Source organism: Lolium rigidum, chromosome 2, assembly GCF_022539505.1.
Source record: "Lolium rigidum isolate FL_2022 chromosome 2, APGP_CSIRO_Lrig_0.1, whole genome shotgun sequence".
Taxonomy (NCBI): Eukaryota; Viridiplantae; Streptophyta; class Magnoliopsida; order Poales; family Poaceae; genus Lolium; species Lolium rigidum.
In genome coordinates, this window is record NC_061509.1 from 279,390,344 (window position 1) to 279,412,089 (window position 21,746).

The window sequence follows — 21,746 nt, forward strand, 5'->3', positions numbered from 1 at the left end:
CATGATACTGTATAGCTATAGACAGGAGCTGGAGGCTGGGGTGTCACCGCTTCTAAAACACGAGGCCCATAAGGAAGAGCTTTGCTAGAAAAATTAGTTAGCTTGGCTAGTTTTGTTTCATTCTTACACGGAGTTGCTTATTTATAATCAACTGTGACCGCGTGAGTTCATGACAAATGTGCTGGGTTTGGTCATTACGGTTCGGGAGAAGAAGTGGAATTCTGAACGAGTCATGCATTCAGCAAATCGAAGTTTTGGGGTCCATCATTTGGGCGCGCACTGAAATGTCGATTGGTCTTTCTATTAGTCACGCAACTAACGAAGCTTCATGTAAAAATTATGCAACCAGCAACTAAACGCATGATACACTCTAGTTCTTACTTATGCACTACAAGTTAAAGGATGATATTGCGTGCGGATGAGACCTGTGACCCACACGCTAGTGTGAGCATAGAGGATATGTGCAAATAGATGAGAAAATAAAAATAGGGGCTGATAAATGAAGGATGTTGCTAGAGCTAGAGGTATTATTTCGGAGCGGCGAAAATAGGGGCAGCCCCATTTTGACTTTAGGGCTCTATTTTCAGAGCAATTATTTAAATACTCTAAACAAGGTACAAGAACATCAAAGCTATACATTTTTTTTGTTTCAAAAAATGTTATAGCATGCAGGCCATTTTATTCTTGGTAGATTGGTGGCTCAAGCTGGTCCTGGAGAGAACTAGGGAGGAGTCTCCATTATCATGTTGGTCGATGTGGGAAGAAAGGAACTGATAGCATGGTGCTCCAGAGAGAGAACCATCACCACCTTGGTGTGTGTTCATTGAACTGATCCATCGCCTACCAATCAACATTATTGTTACATTATTGTTTTCCCCAGCTGATCTTTTTTCGATAAAAGAAATATATTAATATCAAAAAATACCAATTACAGCCAACTTCCGCAACAACGCAATAACGCGAGGGGGAGGGAGGGGCGTTACTGGAGTGGTCGGGGCTCCATGCGTGGCATGTACGGAGAGACGTGTAGTTTGATAAGACAATTCGAGAGCGTGTGAACTATGAACTAACTAGCCTCGATCGGACGAGCTTCTTCGATTTGCGCTATCGTGTTTTCTGTTTCCTCCAACATCTCAAAAACGATAACAAATAGACAAACATGACAGGAGAGGCTGGTGTATCCTGTCATTTTTGAAGGGATAGAAATAAATGCTTTTGAAGGGATAGCTTGGCTAATTTTGCTTCATTCTTACATTTTTTCGATAAAGGATGTTTTATTACTTGTGATAAGCAATTACATCCAGCCTCTGCATAACCAGGATGCACACAGCTGTTCAAGTTTCTGGATCCAACAGTAAATGATAAAGGCGAAATACATATCGAGACGATGAATTATATAACGCCTAAGGAGAGGGTGGAGCTTCAATCCGTAGACTATGCTGCCACCCATGTAGGGAAAAAGTATCCCTCGCCGTAGCCTCCAACCGTGTACAGACCTTCGTAAATAGGTCTCGGTTCTCCACCCGCTGAAGAGGTAACCATGAACGGAGAATACCAGATGACCTGCAACAAAGAACAATTTTTATCGTTAAGTTTGATAGGGTTGGTCACTGTTGTGAGCAGAACTGGAATCCTGACGAGTCATGCATTCAGCGAAGTGAAGCTTTGGCATCACGATATTTGTGCGTGCAGAAAATGTGGATTGGTTTTGAGAAAGCTCTTTGTGTGTGTGTGGAGGCCGAGCTTAGTTGTCTGTGATCAAGCTATCTCTATCTTAATGGAAAAAAAAATACACCAGCCTCGCACGTGTTATAAAAGAGAAGATATGTCGTTTGTACCATAATTTGTCATATCGGTGTTCAGAATATTTGAATTTGAACTCCAAATATTGGGTTTGATTGCCTTGGATTTGAGTATGGTTATGTTGGATGAACTAATTGTTCGGCAATCTACTACCTAGTCCGGTACTTGCAGACCTCATTAGAAGAGTCTACGATTGTGTTAATAAGCAAACCAAACAGCACAAACAAGTCGAATCAGTCCTTAAACAAGATGGCAATCACAGAACTTGAACTGTTCCAATCGTAGTCGGACGAATGCGTCCAATAAGCATTTGTGTTGGATTACTTTCAGAAAAAAAATGCTTTATAGCCTTACAAATGGTAGAGATGAAGTGATAAAGTGTAGATTTGAAACTGTTTCAAGGGGGTGAACTGAATTGAGTTATGAGCACCCATATAAAAATTTGGTGTGTACGATATAACTCTATCAAGAACCTGCAAGCAGGCCTCACATCTCCTGGCGCAATTCTAGCAGAATCTGCTACCTCAACGCTTGTTTGAACCGGTCCCAGAATCTCCGATCTCAACTGCATCAGCAATCTGCCCAGGTAGTTCAGACCTTCACCCTCGCGCCCACCGCCCGAGAATAAATCGTGGGCCGAGGACTCGACGAGAACAGAGCCAGCAGCATCTCGGTCAGGTGGGGGTAACTTGAAAACTTGCATTTTAGCAGTATGTACATCACGTCGATTTTCATGGACTCCCAATCTGCCGTACCTAATGAGGAAATAAAGAGTTAAATAGAGAGAAACAAAATTGGTTTGAAGAACAAACCCAGAGTATGCAGCAAATGGTCAATGTGACATGCAAGAGAAGGAGCCAAGACCAAAAAAAAAACTGTGGTAATTGTGTCAGGATCTCGGTTGATCCATGACTGCGCTCGATCGATGAGGAGGAAGAAGGGGAGCACGCGGGCTCAGGTCTACTTCTACTTGCTAAGGAAGAAAACAACAGTAGATAAAATAGGGTTTTGATTATGCTTGATCCACCCATCCACCCCACTCACACCTTTATATCCAAGGCATGAGCTCAAGCGTTTTACGGTTATACCCTTACAAGCCATAGGGTTACAGATTTTAAAGCTAGGACAAAAAGGTAAACAGCAGCGGAGCTACTCTCGCCGTAGGATCTTCATTTTGAATCTGGGCTTCATCTCGACCGTTGATTCTTGTCGCTGAAACTGAACAGTTCATCGAAGAACTTGGTGTCCGTCGGTAAGGATCCCGACACCCCCCCCCCTAAGACAAGGCTTCAGGGCTTGAATCCTGGGAATGTGGCTTGGATGAAAGCTGCATCTTCCCAGGTGGCTTCGTCTTCTGATAGGTTCTCCCAAAGTATGAGCCATTGAGGAACTGCAGTGTCGTAGCTGCCCGCGCTGCGTGGGACTTGTCGCCGGTCAAGGATAGCTTGAGGAGCAACCTTGACTTTGCCTGAAGCAGTAACAGAGGGCAATTTGGGGTTGGGAATAGCAGACTTACCGAGGTGTTTCTTGAGCTGGTTTACATGGAAAACGTCGTGCATTTGACTGCCAGGAGGAAGGAGGAGCTTGTAAGCCACCTGACCAATCTTGTCTTGAACACGGAAGGGACCATACCATTTGGATGTCAGTTTGAGAGCATTGCGCAATCCCAGAGCTGTTTCGCGGTACGGTTGCATTTTGAGGTAGACCATATCACCCACTTGGAAGGATCGTTGTGTGCGTTTCATGTCAGCATATTTCTTCATCCTGTTCTGAGCACGCAGAAGATTATCCTGCAAGGTTTTCAGCATATGGTCCTTTTCTTGGACAGTGACTTGTGTTGCTTCGGAGACATTGCAATTTGCAAGGAAGGGCAATACTGTGGAGCAAGGGAGGAGCATACTCATATAGCGCTTGGAATGGGGACATTTTGATTGCTGTGTGGTAGGAGCAATTGTACCACCATTCTGCTGCTGGGAGCCATTGGCACCATTTCTTGGGTTCCTAGAAGGCCATGCAACGGAGGTACTGTTCGAGGAGGCAGTGATTGACTCGTTCGGTTTGGCCGTCAGTCTCTGGGTGGTGTGCTGAACTATATTTGAGTGCAACGTTGAAGGAGCCGAATATTTCTTTCCACAATGTGCTGGTGAATATGGTGTCTCTGTCACTGACTATGCTGGCCGGAGGTCCATGCAGTTTCACAATGTTATCCATGAAAATGTCTGCGATTTTCTGCACAGTGTAGGGATGTGCGAGGGGAATGAAGTGAGCGTATTTGGTGAGGCGGTCCACCACCACGAGGATGACATTTTTGCCTTGTGACTTGGGCAATCCTTCAATGAAGTCCATGCTTATGTCTGTCCATTTCTGCTGTGGAATAGGAAGAGGACTGAGGAGACCAGGGTACTGTACCTTTTCAGGTTTTGATATCTGGCAGGTTGGACATTCTGCCACACTCTGAGCGACAAACTGTTTAAGGTGAGGCCAATAGAAGAGTTGCTGGATACGATGGAGAGTAACTCGATGTCCAGAGTGACCACCATATAAGGAAGAGTGGAATGTCTGAAATATCTTGGACCTCAAGTCAGTGTTGCTGTGATGTCTACGGGTGCTTCTATTCTTGTAGACAGTGTTGGGCCTCCAAGAGCAGAGGTTTGTAGAACAGCAGCAAGTTTCCCTTAAGTGGATTACCCAAGGTTTATCGAACTCGGGGAGGAAGAGGTCAAAGATATCCCTCTCATGCAACCCCGCAACCACAAAGCAAGAAGTCTCTTGTGTCCCCAACACACCTATTAGGTGCACTAGTTCGGCGAAGAGATAGTGAAATACAAGTGGTATGAATGAATATGAGCGAGTAGTACGGCGCCGTGAAAATAGCTTACTGGCGTGCAGTTGATGGTAGTAATATTGTAGGAAGTAAACAAGCAGTAGTAACGCAGCAGTAGTAACTCAGTAAAATAGTAAACAAGCAGCAATAGCAGTATTTAGGAACAAGGCCTAGGGATTAGACTTTCACTAGTGGACACTCTCAACTTTGATCACATAACAGAATAGATAAATGCATACTCTACACTCTCTTGTTGGATGATGAACACATTGCGTAGGATTACACGAACCCTCAATGCCGGAGTTAACAAGCTCCACAATTCAATGTTCATATTTAAATAACCTTAGAGTGCATGAAAGATCGACACGACTAAACCAAGTTCTAACATAGCATGCACACTGTCACCTTCACACCATGTAGGAGGAATAGATCACATCAATACCATCATAGCAATAGTTAACTTCATAATCTACAAGAGATCATAATCATAGCCTACGCCAAGTACTAACACGGATGCACACACTGTCACCATTACACCGTGCGGGAGGAATAAACTACTTTAATAACATCACTAGAGTAGCACATAGATAAATTGTGATACAAAACACATTGCAATCATAAAGAGATATAAATAAGCACTTCACTACGCCATTCATAACGGTGAATAAGTATTCGTGAAATATAGCCTAAGAGACCCACACGGTGCACACACTCGTCACCTTTACACACGTGGGACAAGGAGTCTCCCGGAGATCACATAAGTAAAACCCACTTGACTAGCATAATGACATCTAGATTACAAGCATCATCATATGAATCTCAATCATGTAAGGCAGCTCATGAGATTATTGTATTGAAGTACATAGAAGAGAGATGAACCACATAGCTACCGGTACAGCCCCGAGCCTCAATGGAGAACTACTCCCTCCTCATGGGAGCAGCAGCGGTGATGAAGATGGCGGTGGACATGGCAGCGGTGTCGATGGAGAAGCCTTCCGGGGGCACTTCCCCGTCCCGGCGGCGTGCCGGAACGAGACTCCTGTCCCCGGATCTTGGCTTCGCGATGGCGGCGGCTCTGGAAGGTTTCGCGTACCGTGGCTTATTCCGTAAGGGTTTTCGACGCAGGGGCTTTATATAGGCGAAAGGGCAGCCTCGGAGGGTCGAAGGGGCGACGACACCATAGGGCCGCGCGGCCAGGGGGTGGGCCGCGCCACCCTATCATCTGGGGCCTATGTGGCCCCCCTCTGGCGACTCTCGGGTGTTCTGGATGCTTCCGGGCAAAATAGGAACCTGGGCGTTGATTTCGTCCAATTCCGAGAATATTTCGTTCCTAGGATTTCTGAAACAAAAAACAGCAGAAAACAGGAACTGGCACTTCGGCATCTTGTTAATAGGTTAGTTCCAGAAAATGCACGAATATGACATAAAGTGTGCATAAAACATGTAGGTATCATCAATAAAGTAGCATGGAACATAAGAAATTATAGATACGTTTGAGACGTATCAAGCATCCCCAAGCTTAGTTCCTACTCGCCCTCGAGTAGGTAAACGATAACACAAATAATTTCTTAAGTGACATGCCATCATAACCTTGATCATACTATTGTAAGCATATGAGATGAATGCAGCGATCAAAACAATGGTAATGACATGAGTAAACAAATGAATCATAAAGTAAAGACTTTTCATGAATAGTACTTCAAGACAAGCATCAATAAGTCTTGCATAAAAGTTAACTCATAAAGCAATAAATCAAAGTAAAGGTATTGAAGCAACACAAAGGAAGATTAAGTTTCAGCGGTTGCTTTCAACTTATAACATGTATATCTCATGGATATTGTCAACGTAGAGTAATATAACAAGTGCAATATGCAAGTATGTAGGAATCAATGCACAGTTCACACAAGTGTTTGCTTCTTGGGGTGGAGAGAAATAGGTGAACTGACTCAACATAAAAGTAAAAGAAAGGTCCTTCAAAGAGGAAAACATCGATTGCTATATTTGTGCTAGAGCTTTTATTTTGAAAACATAAAGAGAGCATAAAAATAAGGTTTTGAGAGGTGTTTGTTGTTGTCAACGAATGGTAGCGGGTACTCTAACCCCCTTGCCAGACAAACCTTCAAAGAGCGGCTCCCATTTTATTTTATTTTTGGGTGGCACTCCTTCCAACCTTTCTTTCACAAACCATGGCTAACCGAATTCTCGGGTGCCTACCAACAATCTCATACCATGAAGGAGTGCCTTTTTATTTTAGTTTTATTATGATGACACTCCTCCCCACCTTTGCTTTCTCAAGCCATGGCTAACCGAATCCTTCGGTGCCATCCAACAATCACATACCATGGAGGAGTGTCTATTTTTGTTAATTAATTTGGGACTCGGGAATCCCATTGCCGACTCTTTTTGCAAAATTATTGGATAAGCGGATGAAGCCACTAGTCCATTGGTGAAAGTTGCCCAACAAGATTGAAAGATAAACACCACATACTTCCTCATGAGCTATAAAACATTGACACAAATAAGAGGTAATAACTTTTGAATTGTTTTAAAGGTAGCACTCAAGCAATTTACTTTGGAATGGCGGAGAAATACCATGTAGTAGGTAGGTATGGTGGACACAAATGGCATAGTGGTTGGCTCAAGGATTTTGGATGCATGAGAAGTATTCCCTCTCAATACAAGGTTTAGGCTAGCAAGGTTTATTTAAAACAAACACAATGATGAACCGGTGCAGCAAAACTCACATAAAAGACATATTGTAAACATTATAAGACTCTACACCGTCTTCCTTGTTGTTCAAAACTCAATACTAGAAATTATCTAGACCTTAGAGAGACCAAATATGCAAACCAAATTTTAGCAAGCTCTATGTATTTCTTCATTAATGGGTGCAAAGTATATGATGCAAGAGCTTAAACATGAGCACAACAATTGCCAAGTATCACATTATCCAAGACATTTTAGAATTACTACATGTAGCATTTTCTGTTTCCAACCATATAGCAACAAGTGAAGCGATCAACTTTCGCCCTTGAACATTAAAAGCTAAGAACACATGTGTTCATATGAACCAGCGGAGCGTGTCTCTCTCCCACACAAGCATTTATTCAAACAAAAATAAAAACAAAAACATATAGACGCTCCAAGTAAAATACATAAGAATGTGACGGAATAAAAATATAGTTTCATTAGAAGTGACCTGATAATGTTGTCGATGAAGAAGGGGATGCCTTGGGCATCCCCAAGCTTAGATGCTTGAGTCTTCTTAAAATATGCAGGGATGAACCACCGGGGCATCCCCAAGCTTAGACCTTTCACTCTTCTCGATCATAGTATATCATCCTCTTCTATTGACCCTTGAAAACTTCTGCCACACCAAACTTCAAGCAAACTCATTAGAGGGTTAGTGCATAATCAAAAACTCACATGTTCAGAGGTGACACAATCATTCTTAACACTTCTGGACATTGCACAAAGCTTCTGAAAGTTAATGGAACAAAGAAACTCATTCAACATAGCAAAAGCGGCAATGCGAAATAAAAGGCAGAATCTGTCAAAAACAGAACAGTCCGTAAAGACGAATTTTAAAATGGCACCAGACTTTCTCAAACGGAAAAACTCAAAACTAATGAAAGTTGCGTACATATCTGAGGATCACGCTCGTACATTGGCAGATTTTTTCGAATTTTCTACAGAGACTTGTGCCAGAATTCGTGACAGACAGCAATGCTGTTTCTGCGCAGCGATCCCAAATATAACATCAACTTTAACATAGAAACTTTACTTGGCACAAAAACATGATAAGGAGAGGTTGCTACAGTAGTAAACAACTTCCAAGACACAAATATAAAACAAAGTACTGTAGTAAAAAAACACATGGGTTATCTCCCAAGAAGTTCTTTCGTTATAGCCATTAAGATGGGCTCAGCAGTTTTAATGATGCACTCGCAAGAAATAGTATTTGAAGCAAAAGAGAGCATCAAGAAGCAAATTCAAAACACATTTAAGCCTAACCCACTTCCTATGAAAAGGAATCTTGTACACAAATAAATTCATGAAGAACAAAGTGGTAAGCATAGAAAAGCAACACAAGCGCAATTTCAAGATTCTCAACATAAAGAGCGGAAACTTAATATTATTAAGATGCATATAACCATATTTCCCTCTCTCGTAATAACTTTCAGTAGCATCATGAGCAAACTCAACAATATAACTATCACATAAAGCATTCTTATCATGAGTCTCATGCATAAAATTATTATTCTCCACATAAGCATAATCAATTTTATTAGTTGTAGTGGGAGCAAATTCAACAAAGTAGCTATCATTATTATTCTCATCAAGTGTAGGAGGCATAGTATTATCATCATAAAATTTACTCTCCATAGTAGGCGGCACCAAAAGACCACTATCATTATAATCATCATAAATAGGAGGCAAAGTATCATCAAAGAAAATTTTCTCCTCAATGCTTGGGGGACTAAAAATATCAAGCTCATCAAAACCAGCTTCCCCAAGCTTAGAATTTTCCATAGCATTAGCAACAATGGTGTTCAAAGCATTCATAGTAATAACATTCCCATTAGCATGCATATAAAGTTCCATGGGTTTTTTAATTCTTTCTTCAAACACATCATGTCCTAATTCAAGATAAAGTTCATAAAGATCTCTCATTTTATTGTTGTCTTCCATTAAGCCTAACTAGTGTAAACAAGAAACCAAAAGATGCAATTGCAGGATCTAAAGGAAATAGCTTCGAGTACTTACAACGGCGCCGGAAAATAGCTTGGTAGCCAAGATCCGGAGTGTGAGTACCTTTTACCTTTCCTCCCCAGCAACGGCGCCAGAAAATAGCTTGATGTCTACGGGTGCTTCTATTCTTGTAGACAGTGTTGGGCCTCCAAGAGCAGAGGTTTGTAGAACAGCAGCAAGTTTCCCTTAAGTGGATTACCCAAGGTTTATCGAACTCGGGGAGGAAGAGGTCAAAGATATCCCTCTCATGCAACCCCGCAACCACAAAGCAAGAAGTCTCTTGTGTCCCCAACACACCTATTAGGTGCACTAGTTCGGCGAAGAGATAGTGAAATACAAGTGGTATGAATGAATATGAGCGATGAGTACGGCGCCGTAAAATAGCTTACTGGGCGTGCGCTTGATGGTAGTAATATTGTAGGAAGTAAACAAGCGATGAGTAACGCAACGAGTAGTAACTCAAGTAAAACAAGTAAACAAGCAGCGATAGCGATATTTAGGAACAAGGCCTAGGGATTAGACTTTCACTAGTGGACACTCTCAACTTTGATCACATAACGGAATAGATAAATGCATACTCTACACTCTCTTGTTGGATGATGAACACATTGCGTAGGATTACACGAACCCTCAATGCCGGAGTTAACAAGCTCCACAATTCAATGTTCATATTTAAATAACCTTAGAGTGCATGAAAGATCGACACGACTAAACCAAGTTCTAACATAGCATGCACACTCGTCACCTTCACACCATGTAGGAGGAATAGATCACATCAATACCATCATAGCAATAGTTAACTTCATAATCTACAAGAGATCATAATCATAGCCTACGCCAAGTACTAACACGGATGCACACACTCGTCACCATTACACCGTGCAGGAGGAATAAACTACTTTAATAACATCACTAGAGTAGCACATAGATAAATTGTGATACAAAACACATTGCAATCATAAAGAGATATAAATAAGCACTTCACTACGCCATTCATAACAGTGAATAAGTATTCTCGTGAAATATAGCCTAAGAGACCCACACGGTGCACACACTCGTCACCTTTACACACGTGGGACAAGGAGTCTTCGGAGATCACATAAGTAAAACCCACTTGACTAGCATAATGACATCTAGATTACAAGCATCATCATATGAATCTCAATCATGTAAGGCAGCTCATGAGATTATTGTATTGAAGTACATAGAAGAGAGATGAACCACATAGCTACCGGTACAGCCCCGAGCCTCAATGGAGAACTACTCCCTCCTCATGGGAGCGAGCAGCGGTGATGAAGATGGCGGTGGAGATGGCAGCGGTGTCGATGGAGAAGCCTTCCGGGGGCACTTCCCCGTCCCGGCGGCGTGCCGGAACAGAGACTCCTGTCCCCCAGATCTTGGCTTCGCGATGGCGGCGGCTCTGGAAGGTTTCGCGTACCGTGGCTTATTCCGTAAGGGTTTTCGACGCAGGGGCTTTATATAGGCGAAAGGGCAGCCTCGGAGGGTCGAAGGGGCGACGACACCATAGGGCCGCGCGGCCAGGGGGTGGGCCGCGCCACCCTATCATCTGGGGCCTGTGTGGCCCCCCTCTGGCGACTCTCGGGTGTTCTGGATGCTTCCGGGCAAAATAGGAACCTGGGCGTTGATTTCGTCCAATTCCGAGAATATTTCGTTACTAGGATTTCTGAAACCAAAAACAGCAGAAAACAGGAACTGGCACTTCGGCATCTTGTTAATAGGTTAGTTCCAGAAAATGCACGAATATGACATAAAGTGTGCATAAAACATGTAGGTATCATCAATAAAGTAGCATGGAACATAATAAATTATAGATACGTTTGAGACGTATCATGCTGCCAATATAAATTCTGCCTTTGTAGCGAATTATACCTGACTGCAGGGTGTAATTTGGCTTGTGGTCTGAATTGATTGCCAGCTCCTGGAGCAACTTGATAGCTGTGTCATCAGTAATATAGGAAGCAGAGATTTCAGTTTGCCAAGTGGGTACCAAGACAGAGATCGCGTGGCATTGTTGCATTGGTTCTGGTACTGGCAAATCCTTATCAGTTTCGTCAGGTTGAAACTGTCTGGAAAGGGCATCGGCTACTGTATTTTCCTTCCCTTTTTTGTATTCAATGGAATAATCAAACTCCAATAACTTCAACATGAGCTTGTGTTGGATGCCCTCGAGCAGCCTTTGACTTCCCAAGTACTGTAAGCTGCGTTGGTCTGTTTTGATGACGAGCTTGTTGCCCAAGAAATAGTGTCGCCACTTTCGAAGAGCTTCCAAGATTGCTAATGCTTCTTTTTCATATATGGATTGAGCACTGGTTCTAGGGCCTAGAGATTTGTTGTAGAAGGCCAGAGGTTTCCCTTGTTGCATGAGGACTGCTCCAACACCCGTGGCACATGCATCAGTCTCTAGGGTGAAAGGCTTGGTAAAATCTGGCAAGCTGAGCAAGGGGGGCTTAGACATTACTGATTTTAGTGTGTCAAAAGCCTTTTGTTGATCGGTGCCCCAATGGAAGTTGTCCTTTTTGAGCACATGGTAGAGTGGCTGGCAGATGGTGGCGTATCCTTGAATAAACCTTCTGTAATAACCAGTCAAGCCCAGAAATCCTCTCAATTTTTTGATTGACTTGGGTATTTTCCATTGGACTATATCAGCAATTTTGGTGGGATCTGTGGCCACTCCCTCTCCAGATATGATGTGGCCTAGGTATTCCACTTGCTTTTGGCCAAAGGAGCATTTGCTTAGCTTGGCTTTGAGCTCATCAGGATGGTTAACACAATTTTCAAGTGTTGTGTGTGTTGTTCTTTAGTCTGACTGTATATGAGGATGTCATCGAAGAACACTAGAACAAATTTCATGAGGTATGGGGAGAAGATATTATTCATCAATTCTTGGAAAGTTGCAGGGGCATTGCTCAAGCCGAAAGGCATCACTTTATACTCATAGTGGCCAAGGTGAATTGAGAAAGCAGTCTTGTATATGTCAGATGGATTCATCCTAATCTGATGGTGATACGTCTCCAACGTATCGATAATTTCTTATGTTCCATGCTACTTTATTGATGATACCTACATGTTTTATGCACATTATATGTCATATTTATGCATTTTCTGGAACTAACCTATTAACAAGATGCCGAAGAGCCGATTCTGTCGTTTTCTGCTGTTTTTGGTTTCGAAATCCTAGTAAAGAAATATTCTCGGAATTGGACGAAACTTTCGCCCGGGGTCCTATTTTTGCACGAAGCTTCCGGAAGACCGAAGACCTAACGAAGTGGGGCCACGAGGTGGCCGGGAGGGTGGCCGGCGCGGCCCAGGGCCCCGGCCGCGCCGACCTGCCCCCGGGCCCCTCGTGTGGCCCCCGCGTTGACCTTCCGCCTACTTAAAGCCTCCGTCGCGAAAACCCCGCATGCGAGAGCCACGATACGGAAAACCTTACGGAGACGCCGCCGCCGCGAATCCCATCTCGGGGGATTCGGGAGATCGCCTCCGGCACCCTGCCGGAGAGGGGATTCATCTCCCGGAGGACTCTACACCGCCATGGTCGCCTCCGGAGTGATGAGTGAGTAGTCCACCCCTGGACCATGGGTCCATAGCGGTAGCTAGATGGTCGTCTTCTCCTTGTTGTGCTTCATTGTTGGATCTTGTGAGCTGCCTAACATGATCAAGATCATCTATATGTAATTCTATATGTTGTGTTTGTCGGGATCCGATGGATAGAGAGTACTATGATTATGGTGATTATCAATCTATTGTTCATGTGTTGTTTATGATCTTGCATGCTCTCCGTTATTAGTAGAGGCTCGGCCAAGTTTTTACTCTTAACTCCAAGAGGGAGTACTTATGCTCGATAGTGGGTTCATGCCTTCATTGATACCAGGACGAGTGACAGAAAGTTCTAAGGTTGTGATGTCTTGTTGCCACTAGGGATAAAACATTGATGCTATGTCTAAGGATGTAGTTATTGATTACATTACGCACAATACTTAATGCAATTGTCCGTTGCTTTGCAACTTAATACTGGAGGGGGTTCGGATGATAACCTCGAAGGTGGACTTTTTAGGCATAGATGCGAGTTGGATGGCGGTCTATGTTCTTTGTCGTAATGCTCGGATTAAATCTCACTATATTTACCATGTCATGTATATGCATTGTTATGCCTTTCTCTATTTGTCAATTGCCCGACTGTAATTTGTTCACCCAACATGCTTTTATCTTATGGGAGAGACACCTCTAGTGAACTGTGGACCCCGGTCCTATTCTTTACATAGCATACAATCTACTTGTTTTACTTGTTTTCTTTGCAAACATCTTCCACTCGATACGTTTAATCCTTTGTTACGAGCAAGCCGGTGAGATTGACAACCTCACTTGTTTCGTTGGGGCAAAGTACTTTGGTTGTGTTGTGCGGGTTCCTAGTTGGCGCCGGAATCCCTGGTGTTGCGCCGCATCACATTTCGCGACCATCAACCTTCAACGTGCTTCTTGGCTCCTCCTGGTTCGATTAAACCTTGGTTTCTTTCGAGGGAAAACTTGCCACTGTGCGCATCATACCTTCCTCTTGGGGTTCCCAACGGACGTGTACATTTACGCGCATCAAGCCTCGTTTTACGGCGCCGTTGCCGGGGAGATCAAGACACGCTGCAAGGGGAGTCTCCACTTCTCAATCTCTTTACTTTGTTTTTGTCTTGCTTTATTTTATTTACTACTTTGTTTGCTGCACTAAACAAAACACAAAAAAATTAGTTGCTAGCTTTACTTTATTTACTGTCTTGCTCTCTATATCAAAAACACAAAAAAAATTAGTTACTTGCATTTAATTTATTTTGTTATCATGTCTAGTCCTGTACTTGTTTTTATTTTCACTAGTTAGGCATAATGGAAAACAACAAAAATATGAGAGATCTTTATGAACTTTATCTTGAATTAGGACATGATGTGTTTGAAGAAAGAATTAAGAAACCCATGGAACTTTATATGCATGCTAATGAGAATGTTATTACTATGAATGCTTTGAACACCATTGTTGCTAATGCTATGGAAAATTCTAAGCTTGGGGAAGCTGGTTTTGATGAGCATGATATTTTTAGTCCCCCAAGCATTGAGGAGAAAATTTACTTTGATGATACTATGTCTCCTATATTTGATGATGAGAATAATAATGATAGCTACTTTGTTGAATTTGCTCCCACTACAATTAATAAGAACAACTATGCTTATGTTGGGAGTAGTAATAATTTTATGCATGAGACTCATGATAAGAATGTTTCATTTGATAGTTATATTGTTGAGTTTGCTCATGATGCTACTGGAAGTTATTATGAGAGAGGAAAATATGGTTGTAGAAATTTTCATGTTACTAAAACACCTCTCTATATGCTGAAATTTTTGAAGCTACACTTGTTTTATCTTCCTATGCTTGTTACTTTGCTATTCATGAACTTATTTATTTACAAGATTCCTATGCATAGGAAGCATGTTAGACTTAAATGTGCTTTGAATTTGCTTCTTGATGTTCTCTTTTGCTTCATTGTCTATTTTCATGAGAGCATCATCACCAAAATTGCTGAGCCCATCTTAATGGCTATAAAGAAAGAACTTCTTGGGAGATAACCCATGTGTTTTTTTTTACTACAGTACTTTGTTTTATATTTGTGTCTTGGAAGTTGTTTACTACTGTAGCAACCTCTCCTTATCATGTTTTTGTGCCAAGTAAAGTTTCTATGTCAAAGTTGATGTTATATTTGGGATTGCTGCGCAGAAACAGCATTGCTGTCTGTCACGAATCTGGGCACAATTCTCTGTAGAAAATTCGAAAAAATCTGCCAATTTACGAGCGTGATCCTCAGATATGTACGCAACTTTCATTAGTTTTGAGTTTTTCCATTTGAGCAAGTCTGGTGCCATTACTAAATTCGTCTTTACGGACTGTTCTGTTTTTGACAGATTCTGCCTTTTATTTCGCATTGCCTCTTTTGCTATGTTGGATTTATTTCTTTGATCCACTAATGTCCAGTAGCATTATGCAATGTCCAGAAGTGAAAATAATGATTGTGTCACCTCTGAATGTGTGAATTATTAATGATGCACTAACCCTCTAATGAGTTTGCTTGAAGTTTGGTGTGAAGGAAGTTTTCAAGGGTCAAGAGAGGAGAATGATATACTAAGATCAAGAGGAGTGAAAGCTCTAAGCTTGGGGATGCCCCCGTGGTTCATCCCTGCATATTTTAAGAAGACTCAAGCGTCTAAGCTTGGGGATGCCCAAGGCATCCCCTTCTTCATCGACAACATCATCAGAGTTCCTCCCCCGAAACTATATTTTTATTCAGTCACATCTCGGTGTTCTTTACTTGGAGCGTCGGTTTGTTTTCGTTTTTGTTTTGTTTGAATAAGATGGATCCTAGCATTCACTTTGTGGGAGAGAGACACGCTCCGTTGTTGCATATGGACACATGTGTCCTTAGGCTTTACTCATAATGTTCAAGGCGAAGTTTCTTCTTCGTTAATTTGTTATATGGTTGGAATTGGAAAATGCTACATGTAGTAATTCTAAAATGTCTTGGATAATGTGATACTTGGTAATTGTTGTGTTCATGTTTAAGCTCTTGCATCATATGCTTTGCACCCATTAATGAAGAAATACATAGAGCTTGCTAAAATTTGATTTGCATATTTGGTTTCTCTAAGGTCTAGATAATATCTAGTATTGAGTTTTGAACAACAAGGAAGACAATGTAGAGTCTTATAATGTTTACAATATGTCTTTTATGTGAGTCTTGCTGCACTTGTTCATCCTTGAGTTTGCTTCAAATAACCTTGCTAGCCTAAACCTTGTATCGAGAGGGAATACTTCTCATGCATCCAAAATCCTTGAGCCAACTACTATGCCATTTGTGTCCACCATACCTACCTACTACATGGTATTTTTCCGCCATTCCAAAGTAAATTGCTTGAGTGCTACCTTTAAACAATTCAAAATTTATCATCTCTTATTTGTGTCAATGTTTTATAGCTCATGAGGAAGTATGTGGTGTTTTATCTTTCGATCTTGTCATTTACTTCGGACGAGACTTTCACAATGGACTAGTGGCTTCATCCGCTTATCCAATAACTTTGCATAAAGAGTCGGCAAAGGGGTTCCCAGCCCCAATTAATTAACTTCACTAATAATTCTCTTCACATGTTTTGCTCGATTTATCAGTAAGCAACTTAATTTTGCAAATAGACACTCCTCCATGGTATGTGAAAGGTTGGACGGCACCCGATGGAATCGGTTAGCCATGGCTTGAGAAAGCAAAGGTGGGGAGGAGTGTCATCATAATAAAATTAAAATAAAAAGGCACTCCTTCATGGTATGAGATTGTTGGCGTGCACCGATGGAATCGGTTAGCCATGGTTTGTGAAAGAAAGGTTGGAAGGAGTGCCACCCCACTAAAATACATGTGTAAACAAAAGAGAAGAGGGATGATCTACCACGGTGGTAGAAATAACGTCCTTCATGGGAGCCGCTCTTGAAAGTCCGGTTGATAAGGTAGTTAGAGTACCCATTACCATTCGTTGACAACAACAAACACCTCTCAAAACTTTACTTTTATGCTCTCTCGATGTTTTTAAAACCAAAGCTCTAGCACAAATATAGCAATCGATGCTTTCCTCTTTGAAGGACCATTCTTTTACTTTTATTGTTGAGTCAGTTTACCTATCTCCTTCCACCTTAAGAAGCAAACACTTGTGTGAACTGTGCATTGATTCCTACATACTTGCATATTGCACTTGTTATATTACTTTATGTTGACAATATCCATGAGATATACATGTTACAAGTTGAAAGCAACCGCTGAAACTTAATCTTCCTATGTGTTGCTTCAACACCTTTACTTTGATTTATTGCTTTATGAGTTAACTCTTATGCAAGACTTATTGATGCTTGTCTTGAAATACTATTCATGAAAAGTCTTTGTCATATGATTCACTTGTTTACTCATGTCATTACCTTTGCTTTGATCGCTGCATTCATTACATATGTTTACAAATAGTATGATCAAGATTATGATGGCATGTCACTTCGAAATTATCTTTGTTATCGTTTTACCTGCTCGGGACGAGCGAAACTAAGCTTGGGGATGCTTGATACGTCTCCAACGTATCGATAATTTCTTATGTTCCATGCTACTTTATTGATGATACCTACATGTTTTATGCACATTATATGTCATATTTATGCATTTTCTGGAACTAACCTATTAACAAGATGCCGAAGAGCCGATTCTTGTTTTCGCTGTTTTTGGTTTCGAAATCCTAGTAAAGAAATATTCTCGGAATTGGACGAAACTTTCGCCCAGGGTCCTATTTTTGCACGAAGCTTCCAGAAGACCGAAGACCTAACGAAGTGGGGCCACGAGGTGGCCAGGAGGGTGGCCGGCGCGGCCCAGGCCCTGGCCGCGCCGACCTGCCCCCTGGGCCCCTCGTGTGGCCCCCCGCGTTGACCTTCCGCCTACTTAAAGCCTCCGTCGCGAAAACCCCAGTACCGAGAGCCACGATACGGAAAACCTTACAGAGACGCCGCCGCCGCGAATCCCATCTCGGGGGATTCTGGAGATCGCCTCCGGCACCCTGCCGGAGAGGGGATTCATCTCCCGGAGGACTCTACACCGCCATGGTCGCCTCCGGAGTGATGAGTGAGTAGTCCACCCCTGGACCATGGGTCCATAGCAGTAGCTAGATGGTCGTCTTCTCCTTGTTGTGCTTCATTGTTGGATCTTGTGAGCTGCCTAACATGATCAAGATCATCTATATGTAATTCTATATGTTGTGTTTGTCGGGATCCGATGGATAGAGAGTACTATGATTATGGTGATTATCAATCTATTGTTCATGTGTTGTTTATGATCTTGCATGCTCTCCGTTATTAGTAGAGGCTCTGGCCAAGTTTTTACTCTTAACTCCAAGAGGGAGTACTTATGCTCGATAGTGGGTTCATGCCTTCATTGATACCTGGGACAGTGACAGAAAGTTCTAAGGTTGTGATGTGCTGTTGCCACTAGGGATAAAACATTGATGCTATGTCTAAGGATGTAGTTATTGATTACATTACGCACAATACTTAATGCAATTGTCCGTTGCTTTGCAACTTAATACTGGAGGGGTTCGGATGATAACTCTGAAGGTGGACTTTTTAGGCATAGATGCGGTTGGATGGCGGTCTATGTTCTTTGTCGTAATGCCCGGATTAAATCTCACTATATTTACCATGTCATGTATATGCATTGTTATGCCTTTCTCTATTTGTCAATTGCCCGACTGTAATTTGTTCACCCAACATGCTTTTATCTTATGGGAGAGACACCTCTAGTGAACTGTGGACCCCGGTCCTATTCTTTACATAGCATACAATCTACTTGTTTTACTGTTTTCTTTGCAAACATCTTCCACTCGATACGTTTAATCCTTTGTTACAGCAAGCCGGTGAGATTGACAACCTCACTCGTTTCGTTGGGGCAAAGTACTTTGGTTGTGTTGTGCGGGTTCCTAGTTGGCGCCGGAATCCCCGGTGTTGCGCCGCATCACATTTCGCGACCATCAACCTTCAACGTGCTTCTTGGCTCCTCCTGGTTCGATTAAACCTTGGTTTCTTTCTGAGGGAAAACTTGCCACTGTGCGCATCATACCTTCCTCTTGGGGTTCCCAACGGACGTGTACATTTACGCGCATCAATGGTATCCTGACCGTAGGTCCAGCTTGGAGAAAATTTGTGCCCCATGCAATTCATCCAGTAAGTCCTCGATGACTGGTATGGGAAATTTGTTTTTGATGGTAATATCATTCAGACTCTTGTAGTCAACACAGAGGCGCCAAGATTTGTCTTTCTTCCTGACTAGAATGACAGGTGAAGAGAAGGGACTAGTGCTGGGTTGAATCTCCTCATTCTGCAACATTTGTTTGATGATTGCTTCAATTGTGTCCTTCTGTCCATGGGACATTCTGTATGGCCTGATGTTTGGAGGTGTTGCACCAGCCACAAGGGGTATACTGTGGTCAGCAGCTCTGTGAGGTGGCAGTCCAGTTGGAGAGGAGAAGATGTCCTCAAAGTCCTGAAGGATGAGAGCTAGTTCTGCTGGTAGCTCTGTAGTAGAATTATCAGCACCTTTAGGAGGAATTAAGATGTATCCAGTGGCTCTCTGTTCCAATATTTTGGAGCATTCTTCAGTTGTGATCAGTAGGTTCTTGTTAGGTACTAAGTGATCAGAGAAGGTTTGTTGTATTCCTTTATTGGCCAGTGTCAAGGTTCTGCCAAGGAAATCAAAGGTCACTGGGTTGTGGAGCTTGAACCAATTAACCCCAAGAATGATGTCGGCTCCTTGCAGTTTTAGTATTCGAAAGTCTGCATGGAACAGTATATTGTTGATCTTGAAAGGCTGGTTGACTGCCACTACATCAGATGTAAGGGTGCCTCCACCAGCTACTGTTACTGTTCTTTTGGGTGCAGGTCTTATTGGAATATTGTGCTTAAGGGCAAAAGAATGATCAAGAAATGTGTTGGTGCTGCCAGTATCTGCCAAAGCAATGGCTCTTGCTCCTTTCAAGTGTAACAACAGAGATATAGTAGATGCGCTAGGAGACCCAGTGTATGCTGCAGCAGATATATGCATCAGATTATCGACAGGTTGGTTCTGAACCTGTGGATGTGCTGCTGGTTGTTCTCTGTTGTCAGGGTGAGGGCCTTCTTCTTGTGATAGTTCCCCGTCACTGTCTTCCTCTGAATTCCCTTGCATCTGTAATGCATTTAGTGCACTTTGCATAGGTTGGCACTTATGTCCCATTGTCCAATTCTCGGGACAATACCAACACTTCCTTGGTTCTCTCGGACGAGCATTCAGGTCTCTGTTCCTGTTGTCTCTGTTTGGGAGGTTCCTGGCTGGCAGAGGTACTGCATTGGTTCCTGGCATAGATCTTCTGTTAGACGACAAGTAAGATTTTTCGTATTGCCGGGCATACCAGTATGCAGACAGCAAGGAGTCAGGTTTCTGGCATTGCACCGTATGTTTGAGATTGTCCTTAAGACCACTGATGAATCTGTCGATGAAGAAGTCTTGTGGCAGGTATGATCGTCCTCTTTTCATCAATGTCATCCAGGTTTCATACGCACTGATGTAGCTGTCGACATTGGCTGTTTGCTTCAGGTGTTGCAGCTGGTCCATTGGGTCCAGAGAATGATTGTCTGGGAAACGCTCAACTAGAACTTGGCAGAGGCGTGACCACGACAATTGCTGTAAGTTGATGCCTGAAGTGCTCAGCCATGTCTTGGCTTGTCCTCTTACGTGTGCCAGACCCCATTTAACTCGATGATTCTCGGTAATCCCAACCAATGAGAAGATGTCCTCGCATTCCAGAATCCAAGCTCGTGGGTTTTCTCCCTGAAAGGTTGGCAGTTCCACATGCGGGGCTCGAATGTTGGGGTCGTTGTTATGGTGGTTGGTGTTGTCATTAGATGGGTATTGGGAGGAGTTGTTGGTTGTCTGGTATGGTGTTGGGGTTGGCATTGGGTAGGGGTAATTGTAGGGTGGAGGAGGAGGGTAGTATGGTGGGTATGGGTAGTATGGGTTGGGTGGATATGGATTTGGTGGGTATGGTGGTTGTTCTGGGGGATTGTAGGAGTTTGGGCTGGTGTGTGGGTTGGTAAGTTGGGTGATTTCGGTCTGGTGGGAGGAGGATGGGGTTGAGGTGGTGATTGGAGGGGTATTGGTGGTCACATGGGCAATTTGTCGAATGGAAGATGGGCGGTGCGTCTCTGGAGGATGGGGAAGCTGGTCTGGGGTGAATTTACCGAAGTTGGGTGGAAAAGGTGGCGGTTTTGGGTTGGGTGGTGTGGATATAGGGGTTGTTCCTTCTGGAATTAGAGAAAGGCTGGTATTTGGGAGCGGTGGCGGTGATGGAAAGGTGTGGTTTTGGCTCATTGATGGTGTTGCCGGCGCATGGGAGAAGTTGGTCTGCAGGTTAGCTACCATGGAAGTGAGTTTAGCCATCTCACCTTGGAGGTTGTGGAAGGCTGCCTGGTGTCGATCGAGGCGACGACCAATGGCGCGCACGTCGCGAGGAACGTGTTGGCGCAGCTGGGCGTCTTCATGCTCGTCATCCGTGGACGTCGCAGCTCCGGCATGCCGGGTGGCGCGCGCAGCCCCGTCCCTTGATGAGGATCGGGATCTGGTGTTGGCCGGCATGGTAGGTGGCGAGGGGCAGGGAGGGCGGGACGAGCCACCGACGGCTGGGAGAAGGCAGGGTAGACCAGATCGACGCTCTGATACCACCGTGTCAGGATCTCGGTTGATCCATGACTGCGCTCGATCGATGAGGAGGA